The 21,597-nt window shown below is 49.8% G+C and overlaps 1 protein-coding gene across 3 annotated transcripts in view; it reads left to right on the top strand.

The window, feature by feature from the left end:
* COBL (cordon-bleu WH2 repeat protein) overlaps positions 1-21,597 on the top strand; it is a 299,076-nt gene that overhangs the window by 84,316 nt on the left and 193,163 nt on the right. The gene's annotated exons all lie outside the window — the stretch shown is intronic.

Raw genomic sequence — 21,597 nt, 5'->3', positions numbered from 1 at the left:
TTATTCAGAAGGGCACAGGTCTTGAAGTTCTTTCCCAGCCTGCTCACTGGGATGGCAGCCCCCCACCAGGCACCGCTGTTCCCCTCCCTAGAGGCGGCCCCCACCCCAGTGCGCCCCACCTGGCAGGAGGGTGAGTCCCGAGAGGTCGCTGTGGACGGCCTGGCATGTTGGAAGCTTGGGTTTCAGGAACTTCCCCTCTTTTGCTCTTGGAAGTAAAATCAAGCAGAGTAGGCTCTGCTTGCTTGAGGGAGGTCCTCGCCTGCTGGAGATGGCAGTTCCTGTTTGGGGACCTGTCTGAATTTCTGCTGCATTTTTCTCATGATGCTTAGGAAGTCAAAGCCTTCTTGTTCAGCCAGCCTGAAGTGCTCCGGCTGGGAGGGTCGGGCGGGGTGGGGTTGGGAGAGCCTGAGCGGGAGGGTGGCCAGCAGAGCTCAAAGCAGGGGTGCCGGCGTCCCTGGGCCAGATGGCCAGCCTACCCTCGTCCTTGCAGACCCCAAGGGCTGGACCGTCAGGGCCGCCCATGTTTGGCCGTGATCTCCTTTTGTGCTATGCTGTCCATTCTCTCTCTTAAAGAGGGGCTCCCAGCCGGGAGCCCTCCAACCAGACTCTGCCCCTGGGCCAGTGGTTTGGGAGCCTGGGAGCAGTCCTGGGTGGTGGGCAGAGGGACAGCTTTGCGAGGTGAAGCATCAAAGACTCCCTTTCAAGCCCTTGGCTTTGGGTTGAGGGGATATGATTGCTCCCTGGAAATCACAGACTTGCAATAAAAATTCTGACGTCCACTTCAGCTTTTTGATCTGCTGTTTGGGTGGGGGCTAAAGACAGGACCAAGACAGATACCCTCGGAGGTGGGAGGAGTGGGAAGGTGGTGGATAGTCCAGTGACATAAGAGAGGACGCTGCCTACCCCCCTTCCCTTTCCACAACTGGACGAGACTCTGGGGGCCCCGGCCAGTGCCAGGTGGACGGACCGTCCAGCCCTCGGTTTAACAAGCATGATGCTTCCCCACGGTCTCTGATTTGAACTCGGGGTGTCAGCGTGCTTGGGGAGCAGGCCGGGCTGGTCCCTCAGCTCTGTGCCCAGGGGCAGGTCTGAAGATGACAGTCACACAGACCAGGATGGGCCGATCCGGCAGAGCAAGTGAGGAGGCTCCCGCTCAGCTCCGGTTTCCCGGCCCAGGGATCAGCTGCGGGGCCCAGGCCCTATTTTGAGAAACAGTTCACAGGAAGGTTATCAAGTGTCACATTTTCAAAGGAGAATTAAAGGCACCCAGCACTCAGCTCCGAGCCCGGGAAAGCTCCCTCTTGGAGGAGAATGACCCTCAGCCTCTGTTTCTGCCTGTGTTTTCCTGTCTTCATTCTCTGCTATCCTAACTGAAGGTGTCTCTGAAAATAAAATAATGTCAGCCTAAAGAAAGTGCCATTTCCTTGCATTGTATGCAGTGAGAATTCTGTTTAAGAGGCAGACAGAAGATTACAAGGTGACTACATCTGAGGTAGCAGATGCGTGCTTTAAAGGTTTTTACAGCAAATCTGCAGCTTGTTGGCAGGAACCTCCTGTTGATAATGAAGTAGTGCAGACTCAGGTCCAGAAATCAGATGTTCTCTGGGAGCATTGAAACTGTGGTTCATGAGTTATTGGCGTCCAGTGAAGGGGTTCATTTTCCTGAGAAATTCTGAGGGCTTTGTCCCATCCCAGTCAATTACTGGCTGTGCTGGAAGCTGGCTCGTCAGATTTCACCGCTTTCTGTTATTTACAAAAGTAAGTAGAAATGGAGCAGGCTTATCAGCAAGTTGCAGGATGCATTTCAGTGAGTGGTGTCCCAGCTCACTTCTTGCTCTGCTGTTTTTATCTCGGGATTCCCACTCGGTTTCGCTCTTTGTTTTTTTCACACTTTACTGGGAGGAACTTAATACCGTCCTGCTCCTTTCTTCCCACTGAAGGGAAGAAACATACCGTGTGGCTTGTTGAAAGCCAATCACTGTCTGCCTGTCACGGCAAGCATGTTGGCATTCCTTGCCTCTTGCCAATTCTGTTAGTGAATCCGGAGGAAAACTATAGGTTTCGTTCATCACAGGTCTTTTGAGATAAAATCAGTGCTAATTTTACCAGCATGTGTTCTTGGAGGCTGGTATGAGATCAATGGTTTTCTGTCACTGCAGGTAATTTGTTGTTCCGCATAATCTGCTGAATGTTCTTAAGCCATAAAGAGTTTTTTCTTAGCTAATGTTTGTAAACGTTCATTCTGCATGTTCAGTAACTGAATTTGGTAGCTCTTGTGTAATAGACTATTTGAGGTTTCCATAGTGACGTGGGGTGTAATTTGCTCCTGGTCATCTCTGTAATTATCTGTTACGAATCTCCTGAATCAGTGAACTTGCTTACAAACCTCCCTGGTTGGTTTCACAGGGTATGGCTGCTAACAGCCAGACAGCCCAGGAAGACATTTAATAATCGTGTAGGAGAAAGTCCTAAGAGCTTCTGCTGGTTATTTTATTTGGGAAGGAAGAGGAGTCACTCCTCCAGACCTCGGTGTGGGGACGCGCTGAGCGGTGCCAGGCTGCTGCGGAGCTCTGCGGGGTCCAGACCTCAGTGTGGCTCCTCCCCAGTCCTGCCAGAACCACAGCTGAGGGGTGCTGGTGGATTCCAACTTCTGCCTCCTGCCTTGCGCTCCTCTGGAGACAGGGAGAGAGGAACTAGGTCTCTGCAATAGTCCTTTACCTTTTGCTTTTACTCCTCGCTCGTTCTCATTTTTGACCCATTTGCATTTTTTTACGAAGAAAGCGATGAGATGAGGATGTCCAGCCCGTTTGTGGGACGGGTTGGACCCATGAGTGTCATTGTTTCCATCACTCAGCGCACGTCAGGTCGCTGCCACCACCTCATCTAGACTGTGTTTCAGGCAGGTCCCATCACCCTTAGTCCTTGTCATCCACCAGAACAGTCTCATTTCTCAGATGTTAAGAAGTTCAGTTTCATACCCCCTCACCCCCGGCCTCCCCACTCTCTGTGGTACTGCTGCGGGGGTCTGCTGCCCTACCAGGCTCCCCTTGGGTGCGGGTACTGCTTCTGTAGCCCGTGTTGGGGGGCAGACAGGAAGGGAAGGAGCCGGCACTGGGCCCTCATGGGTGCTTTGCGCCCTCTGCTCGCTGCCAGGTGTGTGAGGCCTTGGGTGCAGGAGGCACCCAGATGCCCTGTCCCTCCATGGGGTTCATCTGTGCATGTCCAGGGGTGTGGTTCTTCAGCTCCTGCTCTGGGAGCCCACATCATTTTCAGTCCCAGCACTGGGGGGCGGTCCTCACAGACAGGCTCCTCCCAGGCCTCAGGCAGCCCTGCAGCATCCACCCTCCTCGGAACCGCGAGTCCAGTCCCTGGGCCTAGACCAGGTGGGTGTAGGTCGCCCTCTGTGGACCCTCTCTGTTGCCTCTGACCTGGCAGGTCCAGCCCGCCTCCCAATCTTTCAAGGCAGCAGACAGGCATCATGTTTGGTTCCTGAACTTCCCCAGATCCAGGGACCCCTGTCCCGCACTCTGAGCAGCCCCAGGCCTGTAGTCCCACAGCTCCACGTGCACTGGCCCCCAGCCCAGCCCGGGGGTGCCTCTCTGGTCTGGAGGCAGATAGCCAGGCACCATGTGGGAGGCACAGGGAGGTCCACTTGGGCTGTGGAGGCCCTTCGCTTCCTGTTGACCTCTAGTCTTCACTGTGATGTGCTGGGGGAGGCAAGTGGGGTTTCCTCTGCACCAGGGCCTGCAGGGGGACCAGAGGGTGGGGTCCTCATCTCTGTGTAGGACAGGATGGTCCTGTCCCGCTGTGCTGGGGTTGAGAAGAGCAAGTCACTGCATCATTGCAGGAGCCTGTTCTCCCTGTTTTCAGAGCAGGACGTGGAGGTGCAGGAGGCTGAGTGCACGGTGTACCGGTCACGTGGTGAACGGTGGTGTGGAGACGGGAGCCTGGGTGCGGTCACCTCTCCCTGTCACTCCTCCGGGGTCCTGTGTCTGCCTCATCCTTTGACCCCCACCCCTACCCTGGCCCAGGCCCACAGTCGAGTCCTGTGACTCTCCCGCAGGACGTCACTCCTGCACTCACTGATGAGGGACTCGTGGGTGGGACCGTCCGGATGGAGGAGCCTGGCCTGTCTGCAGGGCCCTAGGGTTTAGGTGACCCCAGCCTGGCTGACCTGGGAGTGGGGCAGAGGAGCCTGGGATGGTGGCATCATGGTGGAGAAGTCTGGGGTTCACTCAGCAGGCAGGGGGCACCACGGAGCAGTTTGCACCAGGGGATGGTTGGATGGAGTTGTCCTGAGGAAGAGTCACCTCAGCTGTGGAGACGGGACTCAGGAGGGGTGGGCAGGTGAAGGAGGAGATTGCTTAGCGTCTGTGGTAAGAGGAATGACTGTAGTCTGACTACGAGGGGACAGCGGCCCCAGGAAGGATGGGGCAGGAGACAGACGGAGAACGGCGCAGGTAGAACTCGGTGCAGCCTTTGGAAGAGGAAGAGGAGGAGGGGTAGAAGAATGAGGAGTGGGGAGGAGGAGGAGGAAAGGGAGAGGGGGGAGGAGATGACAGTGCAATGGAAAATAGTGAGGCGCTGGCTGAAATGGAGAGGTGCAGAGGCAGTGATGCATGGAGGAGCTCTCTGTCAGGCTCGTAACGGTCTAGAAACCAGCAGACTTGCACAGTCTCTGGAGATTGTGGGGGTAAGGTGGTGGTGGGGTGTGGATTTGGACTCTGGAGTGAGGAAGCTTGGAGGACACCAGGATCTTACTTGGGGGGCGTCCTAGGGGACAGCACACTCCTTGCTTCCTTGGGGCTATGCTGGACTGGCCATGCCTCCCCCATGGGAGATAGAGGTCAACCAGAACTCCAGGAGCTGCCTGCCAGGAAGCAGGAAACTCAGGTGACACTGCAACTCCAGCAGAGCAGACTGGGGTCTGATGGTGGGGAGGGTGTTGTTCTGGCAGCCGGATCCCTTCATCCCAGTCTGCCACACCCTCCCTGGGAACCTCTGGCTCTTGACTTGGATGCGAGCCTAGGGCACTGCAGCCTCGTGGCCATGTCTGCCTGCCACCTTATCTGTTTGGCAGCCTTGTCTGTCGTCCTGGGATGGTGATATTTGGCAGAAACTGAGTATGGCCTTCAAGCCTGAGAAGCCTCATTACTGCTGCGGGAACACAGCAACTCTCTGATCACCAAGCTTTTGAGGCAAAGAAAAAATAGACTCATCATCCCAAGAAGGTGCTGAATCGTGCCTGGGAGATGGCAAGAGTTGCTTTAGGCAAATTCAACGAGTGCCTGGTTGCACAAGGTTGGTTAGCTTTGGTGAAGGTCTGATTTGTCTCTGGAAGCGTAATTACACTTACACCTGAGGGACAGCCTGTGATGTCCACACCGACAGCGCCAAGGAAGCGGTGGGTGCGCTTTGTCAGAAAGGAGCAAGGAGCTGCTCCTCGCTGAAGACATAGATCTGCTCTTCCTCTCTGACAGTGCGTCCTTTGCAGGTTGTTGTTTTTTTTTTTTTTTTTCCCTGGATTAGGATTAGAAGGTCTGAGCTTTTGGCCAAGTGAGCCAAGGTAAATTGCGATTTTGTTCCTGGCAGGGGGCACAGTGGGAATATCTCAGCCAGTGGGTGCAACACTGCAGGCTTGTTCGGTAGGAAGCCCTGCATCGGGTGGCATCTTTATTAAGTCACAGGCTGGTCGGGTCAGAAACCTGTGCGTGTTCTCACAGTTCTGCTTCCCCGCCAAGCTCCCATCCAGGGAAATTCCAGGGACGGGCTCGCCTTGAGCAGCTAGGCCTGCGCCTTGTAAAGAGGCAAAGCAAGGCCTCCAGGTGAGGGCAGCACAGCTTGGGATGTGTGCAGACATTGCCAGGTGCTTTGGGAACCCGTAAGTTTTTGCCTCTGATCTGTTTCCCGTCATTTGATAAGAATGTTCAAACTGCATTGAGTTAGTGCAGCCTATTTTTTGGAAGGAGAGATCCTTTTTCTATAAACATTCAGAATGCAGTAACTCTTTATCTGATCCTTGGAGCAGGAGCTGCTCTGCTCAGCTTCATCCAGGAGCCTTTGCCGACAGCTAAGCGATCCACACCCATGGGCTCTTTCTTAACTTACTGGAAGTTGGGTAATAGCTGTGGGACTCGGCTCTCAAATGTTCCTCTTTGAATATGAACTTGATGTGTGCTGAGATAGCCACATTCCCATGCTCACGGCCCACGGGGTGAGTTTGCTGTGTGTTATGGATAGCTTTTGCTATTGTGTCTTGGAGAACCCCATCAAGAAAGCTAATCATTTCATGTTCAATTACTGAAAGCTCTTTCAACCCCAGGTCACAGAGGTCAAAGTCTATTGTGAGTAGGGTTTCTTGGTTGGTTTTGAATGTATCTGCTGCACAGATGAGCTTTCACTGGGCATCTGCAGGAGTTAGCTCCTCTGCCCTCATGGAGACAGGAGGCTTGTTTTTGTTTTTGTTTTTGCCTCAAAGAATGACAGTAAAAACCCATACAACCACTATGGACACTGAGTGTCCTGTAGGGAGCTTCATGAGTCATCTCCTTTAATCCTCATGGGAACCCCACAATAAACATGGAAAGCATTCTGCATTTGGCTCCTGGGGAAACTGAGGCTGACAAGTACAGTACTTTCCCAGACCGAGTTGTCTGCTGGGGGACGCACAGCTGGCGATATCATTACCAGATTTGAATTCACTTCTTTCTGACTCCAGAGAGAACCACTGAGGCTGGAGATGCTCTGCAGCTGTGAAAGGCTGTTCTGGGGCAGAATTCCAAAGGACGGTGTCTCCATGGCCCTGAAAAGCAGTGTTTTATGAGAAGCCCCCTTCCCTCTGTTTCCTGGGACATGGGTGTTCCTCTCTTATATCGTCTTTCTCCTTCAAGCTGCAGCTCGAAGGTGCCTCTTAATTTGAGAGTATCATGGGTATAGTTATAGGGATCCTCTGTGGAATGTTTCTCTTGTCCTGAATTTTGTTTTGAAAGGCAAAGATGATAGGAGATGAAGTAGGAAATGGCACCCCACCCCAATATTTTTGCCTGGAAAATTCCATGGGCAGAGAAAATTCCGTGGGCAGACTCCCCATGAATCCATGGGGCCTCAAAAAGTCGGACATGACTGAGCGACTGAACACACATGCACACACACACACACACACACACACACGCACGCGTGCACACACACACACATGCACACATGCATGCGTGCACGCGTGCACACACACACACATGCACACATGCACACACGCAGAGGGAAGCATCAGAGGGACTGTCCTCATTCCTCTTTTATTAAAAGGGATTCTTGTCCCAGAAGACACAGGGCCCTTATCATGGGAGGCTCACAGGGATCAGAGAGAAGGCATCACAGGGATTCCAGCCAGGGTCCCCGTCACTCACAGCAGTTTGCAGAAATCGTGTGCACATACATGAAGCTGTCTCAGTGCATCTTTGCCCTCATCAGATGCTCAAAGGAGTCCTGTCCTGATTCTGAAGATGCTGAGAGCCCAGCAGACTGACCCAGGGCCTCCTGCCATCAGCCTGGACAAGTCCCCTCACCTCCCCAGGACCCTGCGTCTCCCTCTGTTCCATGGGAATGTTGAGCATATTTGTGATTCATGTAAACTCAGCCCTGAAGAACGTCTTTGGGGCTCTGACTGTATTAGACAAGGCTTGTCCAGACCCCAAGTCACAGCAGACTGTGCCAGAAACCTTCACCAGAGGGGGCCTCCTGACTCATGCCCTCATTGCCGCTGCCCCGGCAGGGTGCCCACCCTCCAGCAGAGGGCGCAGAGCCTGGACAGTTCAGCACTGGCTACCGGATACCTGGGGTTCTTTGTTTCCAGGAGACAGCTAGGGACGGGGCAGAGGCGCATGGTGGCTCAGGAGGGCCTCCTAGCAGTGTGATCCCAAGAGAATCCCTTGCCTGTCAGCTCCTCAGTCTTCCCATCTGTACAGTGGGGAGGCTAACACTGCATGTGCCCTTGTTGTGAGAACTGAATGCATGCAAAGTGCTTGGGACCCAGTGGGCTTATACATTTTCAGAAACTCAGCTAAAAGTCCAGGAACTGCTGGGCTCAGAGCCTTGGGAGTGTTACTGGCGGGTGGGGGGCTCCCTAGCCTCTGGCACCATCCAGTCTACCCCTGGCAGTGCCCTGCTGCCCTCTGGGTTTCCAAACGGTCACCTTCTCCTAGATGCCCACACAGCTGGGCAGCAGTATGGCAGCTGAATCCTAGCAAAGGGAGCTGACTCACTTACACAGCACTTAGGCGCTGAGTTACTGTCCCTGCTGGGAACAAGAGAGTCTTGGTCCCTGACCTCAAAGAGTTAAAGTGCAGAGTTCTGGCTGGTCCTACATACTGTGGTCCAAACCCTGTGAGTGTAGACTGCGAGAAGCACCGTGAAATAAACTGGCCCAATGCTCTGCTGGAGAACATTCCATGGAGCCACAGCAGGGATTGGGGGAAAGGCCTTTCGTAGGAGCTCGCCTTCCAGGCTGAGTCAGGGAGTGTGGGACGGCGTCTGGGGGAGAGGGAACAGCATTTCCAGCAGGGAATAGCATGTGCGAAGCCCTTGATACAGGAGAGCTTGCCAGTTCCAGGTAGCAAAGGAGGGCATGTGGAAGAGCATGTGGGGTTTGACGGGGCCGAGGCTGGGGGAGCTGAGACAGGCGTGCTTGGGGCCACCCAGTAAGTGCAAAGAGAAGTGCTGGGGCCAGGTAAGCAGGGACATGGAACCTACTATGACTGTGATTACATGGTAGAGTGCTGACTGTAGCAAAGGAAGAAGGGGTGAGGTGGAAAGGACCATGGGAGTCAGATGGAGAGGGGTTTTGTCTAATTGGGATTCCATCCAGACCTCCCCGAACCTTCCAGAACAGCTCTCTCTGTGTCCCAGCAAGAAGGTGGGCCTTGTTAGCAGGGGTACATCTGTTCCTGCCCCTGGCGGGGGTGGGAGGAGGGACCCGATGTCTCTTTCTGCCCTGTCGCTCCAGGCATGGAGGCCCGCTGTGAAGACCATCATTTCCTACCCTGGTTGCCTCCCTTGTATTTTCTCCCCTCATTTCTAACAGTCCAAGTAGCCTATTTTCAGTGTTGTCTTTGGGGTCTGATGTCTGCGTTCCACTTTCTCCTGGAATTTCCTGGTCCCTGAAAGGGTAAAGAGAAGGATGCTGTTGGCCCTAGCAGAAGGCCCTCTTCTTACTGATGCCCAGAACTTGCCTGGGCTCCACACACTCAGGCACTTGATATGTTTAAACTTCCATTGGATTTCCTGAGAAAACTATAGAATATATTTTGCAGAAGGGAAACCCTACCCACTACTGAAGTACATTTGCAAAAGAGAACTGGGCAACTGCTTTGGTCATGCCCACCCTCTTCAAGGCTCTTTCCTGGGCATGATCCAGTCCCTTCTCTGAAATCTGAATCTTAAAGTGGGTTCCTGAGTGGGGTCAGATAAAGAAAGAAGCAGGACCAGGGCCACCCCAGGGACATAAGCAGACACCATGGAAATAACGTGGGATACAGAGGGGCCTGGCTTTGAAACAGGCTGCCTGCCCTGAGTCTTCACTCTGAATCACGGTTCTCACTCTCATTCTGTGGCTGCTGACACTTGGTTGAAACCGCCAACATTCCATTTAGGTGTGAAAACTTAAACCTGTGATTTCAGTTTCTTATTGTCCACATGAATCTTTTGACTTTGAGAGGGTGACCATCCTTTACATCAAAACCATCTTCATTATTGCTTTTATTTATTTAAAAATGTTATCGGAGTATGGTTGATTCAAAATGCTGTGTTAGTTTCAAGTGTGCAGCAAAGTGATCAGTTACACATATATGTATGAAAGTAAAAGTGAAGTCGTACAGTTGTGTCCGACTCTTTGTGACCCCATGGACTGTAACTCACCAGGCTCCTCTGTCCATGGGATTCTCCAGGCAAGAGTACTGGAGTGGGTTGCCGTTTCCTTCTCCAGGGGATCTTCCTGACCCAGGGTTTGAGCCCGGGTCTCCTGCACTGCTGGAAGACGCTATACCATCTGAGCCACCATACCCACTCTTTTGCAGATTCTTTTCCCATATAGGTCATTACAGAGTATTGAGTAGAGTTCCCTGTGCTATAGAGTAGATCCTTATTAGTTACCTATTTGTTTATATAGTAGTCTGTATCTGGTAATCCCAATCTCCAATTTACCTCTCCCCCTCATTCCCCCTGGTAACCAAAAGTTTGTTTTCTGTATCTGTGAATCTATTTCTGTTTTGAGATAAGTTCATTTGTATCCTTTTTTTAAAGTCCACACATAATCGATATCCTGTATTTGTCTTTTTCTGTCCAACTTATTGCTTTTATTTTTAATGCAAATAACCAGAAGCCATTAATTTGATGGATTGATTTCATAATGTATCCAAACATGAAACTAAAAAGCAGTTAAATGAAATAGTCCTCATTGCCTGTTTAACCATGCACACAGCTAATTAAGGGCTCCCCAGGTGGCAAATTTGGAGGCACTTGACTTGGTTTGACGTCCCTTTGGAGGTGCTTGACTTGGTTCCCTTTTGTCCTAAGGGAACCCAGTGGAACCTAAGGGAACCTAAGGACCCAGAGTCCTTATGGAGTGGGTCCTGGGCTACAGATACAGAACCTGAGTCTTGGCCATCACAACCGCACGCCCACCCCCACCCCACCCCACCCCCCACACACACACCTGTGCCTTCGTGTCCTCACCTTTACCTCCAACAGCGCAGCTCACAGACACCTGGGCACAAAAGGAAATACAGCATCCACCCCCAGACCCGACTGGAGGCTGCTGGGGGCAGGACGCCCCCACTTTAGGGTGGGGTGTGGAGGAGGGGAAGCGCCACAGCTGCCTTTGAGTGCGTCTTCTCAGGAATGTCTGCACACCTGTCTGCGTGCTTTTAGCGTGTTTCCATCAGACAACCCGGCACCCCCGTCCTCACCTCAGCCCGGCTGCTGACGCCTGGCATGCAGAGTCCTTGCCCACGTGGAGCTGTTCTAACAACAGCCGACTTCCCTTCAGTCCTGCTCACATGGATCTTCCTGCCCCTGATTCTTTCCAGCCCCTGTTCCTCTCTTGTTGTTTCTCTTGACAGTGGAATTTATCCTTTGGATCTGATGGTCAGCTGCCTTAAATTTGCACTTGTTCATGAACTTAGCCTCTCAGAGCTATGCATGCATGTGTGCACATGTGTATGTGTGTGGTGTGTTGTGTATGCAGGTATGCATGTGGGGTGTGTGCATGGGTGTGTGCACAGGTGTGCATGTGTGTGTGTGCATGTGTGAGTCACCTTGTGGGCAGAGTCTGATTTGTTCCTCATTGTTCATAGGAAATACTCAAAGTCCTCCTGCTCCATACTCCCCAGGTCCTCTGTACCCCAGCCTGTACTTATCCCCACACCTTACCACATGCCAGATTCCTGAAATGGCCCTACATCCCAAGCCCTCCCTACCTTGGCACCCTCAAAATTAACCTCCTTGCTGGGGACAGCCTCATGCCCACTTTTTCTTGCCACCTCTGTCTTATTTTCTTATCACCACTCACAAATCATTTCCAGAAACATGGTGAACTCTGTCTAAATTGAGAGACCTGTGTAATCCTTGTAGAACACATCTTACCTTCCTTGCCCTTGTGGTTCTACCATCCTTCTTTCTGTGTCTCGTGAGCTGATGTCCACCCTTGGGGACCACGAGCTTGTGGAGGGTGACTTCCAGCTGCAATTGTCAATCTTAGGATGGCCCTGGGATGTGATGGGGCCCCTAACTATTTGTCAGTGGATGACTGTCTTTCCAGACACATGTGGCATTGCTCATAGGAGAAGTTAAATCTAAGTGTGCAAAATGATGTTTGATGATGTCATAATTAAAACCCTGCTCTTCTGCCCCCTTCCTTTGATGCTTCCTTGAAACTGTGCTCCCCAGATCTCTGAATTCTTTACTGCAGTCAAGGCCCACTGGGAGGTGACTCAACGCAGCATCAGGTTTGGGAGGCTGGGTGGGGCCTTTGGAACACCCCCGGGCTCCTGGGCTGCTTCTGGTGGGGAGCGCCTGGCAGCCTCCAGCTGCTCCTTCCCTCGAGGTGAGCAGAGGCCTCCTCCAGCTGCTGGCAGGAGGAACCAGGTGCCACTGGAAGTGACCTGACCCAAGAACCAGGGCAGCTTGTGTCCAACTTTCTGCCTCTTCCAGCAGGAAGCAAACATCATGCTTGGAAAGGCTCTTGAGAGGGATGGGCGACTCCCTTCTGCCTGCAGCATCCACAGGTCTGTTTATCCCAAGCTGGCTTCACCAGTGGGCCAGGCCCAGGAGGAGCGGGTGTGCCTGGTTGCTCTTTGGAATCCCTTTCAGGCAATGCTGTTCGCCCTGCTTCCTGCCCAGGCTGCCGCCAGGGTGCACAGGCAGGTATCGTACAGGCTTGTCATTCAGCTGAGCTGGCATCAGCATCACCGTCCATGGATAGTGACACAGAGCAGAGCACCTTGGACTCTGCTCAGGGAGTGGAGAGGCATGTGGACTTTCTCTTCTGAGACTGCAGCCGTGCTGCCCGGCTCCTCCATCCTGGCTGGGCGCTGGCTGAGGCCTGTGGAGTTAGGTTTTAACTCAGCTGTCTGGACCGGGCCCTGGGATTTGCACTCAGAGTCCAGACAGTGTTAGACACACAGCCCACACCATCTAGGATCGTCTGGCTTTAGGGGGAGCATCTGTGCCTCCTGCTTCAAGTTGAAGGGCTCTGAGTGTAAGAACCAGCTGACTGCAATCCCGCTGGTGTGGGAACTCGCAGGCCTGCTCCTGACGTTTAGGCAATGACTGTGTGATGATTTTAAGATATAACCGCTTGGAACTCTGGTTGATAACATTTGAGATGCCAGAATTTTTTTTTTTTTTTTTTCATTTACTAAGTCCTTCCTGCCCGGGCACTCCCAGCTGCTTGTCTGGGAGGGAGCACTGGGAAGGTAAGTTGCTTGCTCAGTGACTCAGGCCCTGAAGAGCCCCCCAGGGGGCACCCAGGAGGGGCCAGGCCCTGAGTCCCGGCTTCAGCAGGGTCCTCAGACTGGGGCAAAAGCTCAGCCCTCTGACTGCCATCTGCTTCTAGACTCAGGCGGCCCTCACTGCCCAGCATCTGCACAGACTCTCCAGGGAGGAACCAGCTACTGGACCTGACCTGGGCTTCCCTGGACCAAGCGAGGGTCACTCAGGCTTGTGGGAAGAACAGGGGCCCCTGCTGGGTAGAGAAGGCTGGTGGTGCTGTGTTATGGGGAGATGCTGCTTACGATCGGAGGAGCCTGGGGCGTCCGTGCGCCTGGGCAGCTCCTGCTATTGAACTGGCCCATGGTCACTCCCTTGGACACACAAGCCCGAGGCGTTGTGCTGCTTCTGGGATGCAGGGGTTCAAAGAGGGAGGCTGCGGAGAGGTCTCATCGCTCTAACCCCTTCTCAGCCCCCTGCTCCCGGCAGGGCTCCCTCCCGTGGGTGGATCCAGCTTCTCCCCTTCCTTCCCTTCCTCTAAGGGGCCCGTGAGCCCCCACCGCGTCAGGTCCTACATTTTCTGCCTTGCCCTCCAGTGTGCTCAGCCAGAGAAGCTGCTCTTGGGCAGAGGGACACGAGAGGCAGAGACTGAGGGGTGCCCAAGAAAGAGAGTCTTGGCAGGAAGACTCACAAAGATGAGGAAGCAAACTTCATTTTGTTATGATGAGATGTGGTCTTGTTAGGAGGTAATGGTCATGATTACATTGTGGTACAGTCACACAACATGAAATTGACCACTGTTTGGCCGTGTGCGAGCATGCAGTTCAGGAATGTAAAGTGCTTTCACATTGTTGTCCAATCATCTCCAGAACTTTTTTTCATCTGGAACCATCTACCAAACTGGAACTCTGTTAAACAAAAACTGTGTAAACCCATTAGGTAAAACTGCCCGTCTCTCCCCATGGTAACCACCATTCTATTTTCTGTCTCTATGAACTTGACTGCCCTGTGTTCCTTCTATAAGTGGAATCATGCCATCTGTGTCCTTCTGACTGGCATATTATTCACTTGCATAATGTCCTCAAGATTCATTCACCTTTTAACATGTGTCAGAATTTTCTTCCTTTCAAAGGCTGGATAGTATTCCATAATGTGTATTTGCCACATTTTCATTTTCATTCATTTATTAATGAATTCACATTTCATTCATTTATTCATTCATCTGTTGACAGACTCGAGTTGTTTTCACCTTTTGGTTATTGTGAATAATGTTGCTCTGAACATGGGTATGCAAATAATCTCTTCAAGTCTTTATTTTCAGTTATTTTGGGGTATATACCCAGAACTGGGGTTGCTTGGTCATGTGCTAGTTCCAATTTTGATTTTTTGAGGAATCTCCAGACTGTTTTACACAGTGGCTTCACCAGTGTGCATTCCAGCCAACAGTGCACAGGGCTTTTAATTTCTCCACATCCTCACCATCACTTCTTTTCTGTTGTTTGTTTTTTGATGCTGGCCATCTTAACCCTGACTACTGCTTAGTTTAATTTTATATAATGGTGGTAGCTTGGGTCTATATTTTTCTGTGATTTGGTCTATTAGAACTGGAAGTCCTACCATCCAGCTTTCAGTTTACCAACCTGGAAACTGAGGTCCAGGAAGGGGGGACTCCCCTGAGATAGCCCAGACCCAGACGGATACTCAGAACGACCCAAGAGGTGCTCTTTTCCGCTGCCTCCTGGTGTGGCCTCAGAGCTGGGTCGCCCCTTTCCTCTGCCCGTTTGCGCTCCTGTTGTGCCATTGTCATCTTGAGCTGAACCCATCGAAAGTCTGTTTCTGGCCATCTCCAATGGCGAGTCCTCTGCTGGCCCATGTAGAGCTCCATGCTGGAGTCTGGCTGCCGAGCAGTGTCCCCCACCCCAGAGCCCGCTGCCTCCCTGACGGCCTCTCTGCCTGGCGTCCTCTCCCATCCCACCTGGCCTCCACTTCAGCCCCCGTGCTGTGAACCTGGGGCTGGCACTGCTGCCTCCAGCCTTGCTTTTCCATCTGATGTGTGCCCAGATGCTGCCCCTCTCACCTGACTCCTCGCCTGTTCTCCCAAGTCCTCAGGGTCCCTACTGGCTGCAGGATCATCTGGATCCTTGGCAGTGTTCTTACCAGGAACTTCTTCCTGCAGCTGCCAGGCCCCTCCTCCAGACAAAACAGACATGAAACCACCCTCTGCTCCCTTCTACTTTATCAGTGACCTTGCAAAAGTCATTTAGGCACTCCCCAAATATCTGTGGGATACCTGTGCATTTAGAACCCATCTGAGCATGGTTTCTTCAGCTGTAAAATGAGAACTGGAGATCATATCCTTTAGAATATGAGGATCAGATGAGGCAAAGTATATTTTTATTGTATTTATTTTCTGTTGCTATTGAAGCATAGTTGACTGATAATATCATGCTCCTTTCAGGTATACAGTATAGTGATTCATGCATGCATGCACTGAAGAAGGAAATGGCAACCCACTCCAGAATTCTTGCCTGGAGAATCCCAGGGACAGATGAGCCTGGTGGGCTGCTGGCTACGGAGTCGCACAGGCAAAGGGGGACACAGCAGGCCGGTGCCCCTCAAAACTGTGTGTCTCTACCCAGGAGGACTTGGTGAGGAGCTCTATCGCGATGATTCAAGGGCAAGGTTGCAGACCTAGAGTGTGTGCAGGGCATGTACTCCTTTAATCTGGCCTTCGGTGGTCTTTTGATGAGCTTCTCTGGTTTCCTTAATCTGGCCTCAGCTGGTCTTCTCTGGAGTGGAGAATGCCAGCATCTTCCATCTGTTGGGGAACTTGGTTTCATACAGAGCTCGACGATACTGTCCTGCGTCTCCCTGATGCAGAGCCGGGACCTGCCCCAGCTGCATGTTGTTCATCGGCTGCTGCTCTGTGTCTCCATATCCCCTCGCTCCCTCCCTTCTCTGATTAGCAGCAGGCTGAATCTGCCCTTTGGAAATCAGGAACGGTCATGGAGGCTGGGGTCTGTTCCCTACAAACGAGAAGCAGGGGACACAGAAAAGATTCTGTGCTCAGGCCCTGTGGGGTCCTGCCTGTTGTCAGTTCCTCAAATCCACCTGCACCCCAGGCATTGCTCTTGGTGTGAAACTTTTTCATGTTCACTGCTGAAAATCTGCAGATGTTATTTCTGTGAAATAAAAACAGACTCATAAAGTTATGAACAAATTAATATGTATCAACTGTATATTTTTCTATCGGATGCTTTCGCCAAGTAATACAAATTTGCAGGTAAAACCATATGCCATTTTCATGTTAAGACAAGGGCCTCTGTTCTCAAGAGATGTTGATTGTTAATGTAAACAAGCTCTGAGAGGCTCAGGTTTGATTGGTTCGCGGTGAGAGGTAAACACATTTTAAACTTCCCAGGTGCTTCTGCAGGCAGCTAGAGACCCCTGAGCTCAGCCGTGTGTGTCTGGAGGTCAGGAGCGCCTGGAGGATTCTCGGGAGACAGGGTTTTGAGCTGTGTCTTCAAAGGAACAAAACCACCAGTCAGATGGTGAGGCAGAGCCATCAGTGATGTCCGTGCTTCTAGGATCGGAGATCTGAGACCCATCACCAACCGAGTGGGGGAGAGCAGAGAGGGGTCGGGACTGAGGGTTCGTGTGTTACTGAATCCAAGCTCGCTCTGCTCGCTCCACGACAGGCTGATGAATCTGAGAGACGAGATGATGAGGCCAGGAAGAGACTTTATTTGGAAAGCCAGCTGACTGAGAAGGTGGTAGGCTAGCGCCTCAGAATAACCATCTTATTAGGGTCTGGATGCCAGGTTTTTTTATAGAGAGAGAAAGAAGCAATGAGGAACTAAAGTCAAAAGGCAGAATAGAGAGGGAAAGGCAGTGGGGAAGTCAAGTGAAAGGGTCCTCAGTCTTGCACAGCATCTCCAAGGGAATGGCCAGCCTTTGGAAGGAGTGTGTTAATCCCACCTATTAGCAGGTAGGCAGGGACAACCATCTCTCCAGGAGTTGAACAAAGGCACTTTAGTTTACAGTCAAGCAGAGGGGCAGGGTCCTCCAGGCAAGGCATTGAGTATGATTATAATAATAAAAGCAATGGAAAGCAAGTCAAAGAAGCAGTTTCCAACATGAAATCAGAATTGGCTTCCTCCCTGCCACACTTGGAGAGCCCTGATTTTCAAGCTGTGGTTTGGATGTCCTGACAGCTGAAGGGGACAAGTCTGTGATAGCCTGAAGTCTACGGGTCCAGATGGACACACTCAGCTGGGCTTTGTTCGAAGGTGTTCAGGGCCCAATCAGATCTTTGATTTTTGCTTTTTTTCGAAAAGAGTCAGAAATTCATTTTGTTCACCTGAAACGTTCTAGTGTTTTCAGTGTTGGCCAACTTGCATGTGTACACACGTGCACTCGCGCACATGCACACTACAGCGTGCAGGATCTGTAGAATCCAGCACAGAAGCCTCTCTGGGCAGCTTTGTCATCATGCAGTCAGGGGTGCTGTGTGCAGAGCAAGGCAGGAAAGATGAAGGTCCCCATGGTCACACTCAGCGCATGTTTGTGGAACGAAGGGTGGCGTGGCAGGAGAGTGGGGTGAAAAAGAGACTGCATTTGTGTAGACCTCGGTGATGAAGCCTTGGTTGGGTGGTGGCAAGAAGTGAAATTGGGGATGGGAGGGCTGACTCAGGGTAGTGGGGACATCATTTATCTGGGGAATCCTGGAGCAGTGGACATTGCTTCTGTCTTTTTTGCTCCCATCTCAGTGTTAGGTGAATGACCAAATGCCTCCTTTTCAACAGCATTCTTTGAAGGAGTTCAAGGCAGTTCTCTCTCTCTCTCTTTTTTTTTTAATTGAAATATAGTTGTGTTAGTTTCAGGTGTGAAAAGTGATTCAGTTATACATATATATATATATGTGTGTGTATATAATTTTTCCTTCCTGTTGTTGCTCAGTAGCTCAGTTGTGTCCAACTCTTTGTGACCCCATGGACTGCAGCATGCCAGGCTTCCCTGTCCCTTACCATCTCCCGGAGTTTGCTCAAACTCATGTCCATTGAGTTGATGATACCATCCAACCATCTCATCCTCTGTTTCTCCCTTCTCCTTCTGCCTCAATCTTTCCCAGCATCAGGGTCTTTTCCAGTGAGTTGGCTCTTTACATCAGGTGGCCAAAGTACTGGAGCTTCAACTTCAGCATCAGTCTTTCCAATGAATATTCAGGGTTGATTTCCTTTAGGATTAATTGGGTTGATCTCCTTGCTTATTACAACATATTGAGTAGAGTTCCCTGTGCTACACAGTATATCCTTGCTGTTTATCTGTTTTATATAGCCTATCTCCCTGCCTTCACTTTTTCATCTGTAAAACGCCCCAATATCTGGTCTTCCTGATAGTGGTTGAAGAATGCACTGGTTAAATTTTCAGGCTCTGAAGCCAAATTGTCTGTAATCTGAGAAAGATGTACCTGTACTTCATATCTATAAAACAGGAATGGTAGTCCCTCCCTGGAGTGTTATTGTGAATAATAAATGAATTAACTATACACAGTCCTTAGGCTAGAGCAATATATGTTTGCTACTTTATTTCTGTAAGTTTAAAGGGAAAAATATGCAATACATTAGAATAAAGCATAAAAATATGATGTAGGTCTAAGGTTTTTTCATAAGAAAAAAGAGAATTAATTTATACGTACTTGTCAGGTTAGAGGATGAGACCCAAGTGTCACTCCTAAGGTTTGTGTTAACCAGTGGCATGAATGGTGATGCTTTGAGGCCTCATCTGAACCCCACTTGCTGTTTTCCCCCATTTTAAGATTACCTCTTTCATTTTACAAGTAATATATAGAGAAGTGATACTATAGAAAACATTAGGAAATGCATAGGAGTGAAAATAGCAAAACAAATGTCATGGTACCCGTCACCTGTATGTCATTGTTGCTAAATCTTTGCTCTGTCTTTCTAGACTGTTTTATGGTCTATTGCTATGTTTATTTCTCTTATAAACAGTATTTCTCAAAACAGGATTCTGAAGTTTGTTTTCCTAAAATGTCTGTATTTAACATTTTACAACATCAACTTATATGTTTAAAGTATTTTGCTTAACTTCTCCAGTTTTACCAGCACCATTTATTGAAAAGACTGTATTTTCTTCATTGATTATTCTTGCCTTTTTTGTTGTAGATTAACTGACCGTAGTTGTAGATTAACTGACTGTAGGTGTGTGGGTTCATTTCTGGGCTTTCTGTCCTGTACCACTGATCTAGAATTCTGTTTTTGTGCCAGTACCATATTGTTTTGTTTATTTATTTTTTTAATTATATTTTATTTTTAAACTTTATAATATTGTATTAGTTTTGCCAAATATCGAAATGAATCTGCCATAGGTATACCTGTGTTCCCCATCCTGAACCCTCCTCCCTCCTCCCTCCCCTGTTTTGTTTATTGTAGCTTTGCAGTATAGCCTAAAGTCAGGAAGCCTGATTCCTCAAGCTCTTATTTATCTTTCTCAAAATTGCTTTGGCTATTCATGGTCTTTTGCATCCCCAAACAAATTTTAAAATTTATTGTTCTAGTTCTGTGGAAAATGCCACTAGCAATTTGATAAGAATTGCATTAAATATGTAGATTGCCTGCATTGAATCTGTAGATAGTATAGTCATTTGGACAGTATTCTTTTTAATTGGAGGATAATTGCTTTGTGAGCTTCCCCAGGGGCTCAGCAGTAAAGAATCTGCTTGCAACACAGGAGACATGGGTTCAAACCCTGGATGAGGAAGATCTCCTGAAGGAGGGTCTGGCAACCCACTTCAGTATTCTTGCTGGGAAAATCTCATGGACAGAGGAGCCTGGCAGGCTACAGTCCATGGGGTCACAAAGAGTCGGACGTAACTGAAGTGACTGAGGATACACATACACAATTGCTTTACAATGTTCTGTTGGTTTCTGCTGCACAACATGAATCAGCCACAACTAATAGATATAGATATAGATATAGATATATGCCCTCCCTCTTGAGCCTCCCTCCTGCCTCTGCCCCATCCCACCCTCTAGTTGTCACAGAACCCCAGGATGGGCTCCCTGTGTTATATAGCAGTGTTCGTTCTTCTTAATAACCTAAAATGAAAAAAGAACATACGTACGTATGACTGAAACACTTGGCTGTACCTGAAGCACATTATAAACCAGCTACAGCCCAATGTAAAATAAAATTAAAAGTAAAGTATATTTAAGCAATACCAGTATAACATTGTTTTTATACTGTCATTTATTGAAATTCCCTCTTTTTGACCTGCGGTTAGAATATCTTATATTTGTTTGCCTTTGTAAATTGTACTGAGCATCTTTGAACCTCCCACAATGCATTCTTGTGGGAATGTTTCTTTAGGATAAATATCTAGAAATGGAATTCTGATGTCTGGTGCTTTGAGACAGAATGCCCCGGCACATTGCTGTGCAGAAGTTAATCACTGAGGGCTCACATAGCCTCTTCATGGCTCCTCCATCTGGAGTCTGGAGGAGGGCAGATGGGAGAAGAGCGAGGTGGTTGGGACAAGGCCCTGGGTGTTCATGGGAAGGACTGATGTTGAAGCTGAAACTCCAATACTTTGGCCACCTGATGCAAAGAACTGACTCATTGGAAAAGACCCTGATGCTGGGAAAGATTGAGGGCAGAAGGAGAAGGGGACGACAGAGGATGAGGGTGTTAAAACATCATCAAAGCCCCTGCCTCAAAACTGCCACCTCTGTCCACAGTGCCCGTGCCTGTGGGTGTCAGTCTGGTGGATTTTCTGGATAATTTCGTTCATCTTAACGTAGTCCCATCACATTCTCAGTATCACGGACTCATAGATTCCAGATCTTCAGCTAATCATGGATCCAGAGCTGGGTCAGCGATTTCAGCTAGAGTGACATAGACCAGCTGGGAAGCCCCCTTAATTAGCTGGAATTTGTGACCCACTCAATGGTTCAGAAAGGACTGGTCCAAACAGATTCTTCCACACCAACCCATCCCAAGAGGGGAACACGCTTTAGGCTGTTTCTTTCCAGGAATATGTACTTTCAAAATGAATTCTCCATAGGGAACAGACTGGTATCTGCCAAGGGGGAGGAGGAAGGGGGAAGGATGGAGTGGGTGGTCAGCACTAGCAGATATGTAAGCTTTTATGTGTAGAATGGATAACTATTGTGTAACACGGAACTATATTCAACATCCTGTTGAATAATGGAAAAGAAGACGAAAACGAATGCATTCCATGTATGACTGAGCCTCGCTTTGCTGGTACAGCTGAAATTAACACAGCACTGTAAACCAACTCTACTTCAATTATAAAAACGTGCTCTCCACTCTGCTTAGTTGTCCATTTTCTCTTAGTGTTGAAGAGTGGCAATATATTGATTTTTTTATTGAAGTATATTTGATTTACAATGTTTCAGGTGCCCAGCAAAGTGATTAAGTTATACATACACACATGTTTTCTTTTTCAGATTATTTTGGCTTTAGGTTATTACAAGATATTGAACACAGTTCCCTGTGCTCTACAGTAGGTCCTTGTTGTAATATACTGATTTTTAAAAGTTCCTGTGACCCAGAAGGCCCTAAATAATTGCAAGAATGAAC

This window comes from Bos indicus x Bos taurus, chromosome 4, assembly GCF_003369695.1.
Source record: "Bos indicus x Bos taurus breed Angus x Brahman F1 hybrid chromosome 4, Bos_hybrid_MaternalHap_v2.0, whole genome shotgun sequence".
Lineage (NCBI taxonomy): Eukaryota > Metazoa > Chordata > Mammalia > Artiodactyla > Bovidae > Bos > Bos indicus x Bos taurus.
The sequence above is the reverse complement of the archived record's forward strand: the minus strand, read 5'-3'. Positions and strand labels throughout refer to the sequence as shown.